The sequence below is a fragment of the Pteropus alecto genome, unplaced genomic scaffold (assembly GCF_000325575.1).
Source record: "Pteropus alecto unplaced genomic scaffold, ASM32557v1 scaffold587, whole genome shotgun sequence".
Classification (NCBI taxonomy): Eukaryota; Metazoa; Chordata; class Mammalia; order Chiroptera; family Pteropodidae; genus Pteropus; species Pteropus alecto.
The window spans coordinates 391,891-393,131 of NW_006439816.1; positions in this window are offsets into that span (position 1 = coordinate 391,891).

Consider the following 1,241-nt stretch of genomic DNA (forward strand, 5'->3'; position numbering starts at 1 on the left):
GACATAGTATTGTAATACAATTAATTGGATTTTAGTTTTCTTCACTCTCTGCTCTAGAAAAAAAGAATCCATTATTCTTCCTCTTTTAAAAGATATACATTTTCTTTGAAATAGACACATCCTAAAAAATACACATCCTACATATTTTAGTCACACAAGCGCGCGCGCACAGTCTGTTATGAAACTTAATTCAATGATCAGTACTGGTATTTGGGGAGACTGAGAAGGTCAGAGGGAACCAGGAATCTTCCATGTCAGATATAAGATTTTCTTTAAAGGCCGAGAGGAAATCTACGTTTTACTATAAGCTTGCTTAAAACAGGCCTACCTAATCAGACAAGTAATTATTTTCAGAGGCTCTGCTAGTCACTTTCAAGGACTTTCCTGGCACATTTCAGTTACCTCTGTAAAACAGCCCTAGGCAGTGGTAGGAACTAAAAAGTATGAAAGACCATGACACCTTAGGCTAAAGAACGAAACAATTTTCAGTAGAAGAGTCCTAAAATCACATTTTAAAGTGTTTAGAACGGTCTTCCTGGGTCCTTTATTTTTACGATTGAGAAAACGATGGTGCTTTAATTTTTAAAGCCCGTTCTCAGAAACAACTCTTTATCGTACATCCGTGATGATAGATAGGTTGGGTGAGACACCATTTTTTTTTTAGAAGAAGAAACAGATTTAGAAAGTTTAAATGACACGCTTATGACTGGGAAGGTACAAGAATACTGTGTTCCATTCACTATAATATTCTGCCTCTGGTGTTCAAAGAGTGCCTGCCCTCGAGTCATCCAGGATGGACACGACGTACCCGATGGGCTGACAGGACGAGTTATTTAGTGTGTAATCACGGAGAACCAAAGCAATGATTAGTAGGGGCACGTTCACTTCTTCCTCCCTTCCATCGCCCAAAGCCCACTGCGGTGAATTCTGATTCAGGAAACGCGGGCTCCTCATTTCCAGGCCCCCCCCCCAAATTACGTGGGGCCTTGCAAAGGGTGGATGACAAGCTGCTAGCAACGCTTCCTCCTGCCCCCAAACGAAAGAATGACCCGCGCGAGGAGGCTGCCAGGCCGCAGACTCCCAGGCTAACCTGTGGAATGAGTATGGGGAAACTGTCTAGGGAAGGAACGTGGCTGTCTCCTCCATCTTGAAATTAATCAGCATAAGGGAAAAAGGGACCGAGTGTTCAGGAAGCAGAAGCCCAACCGGTTACTACCAGTCGCCGAGCCGCGGCGTACGTG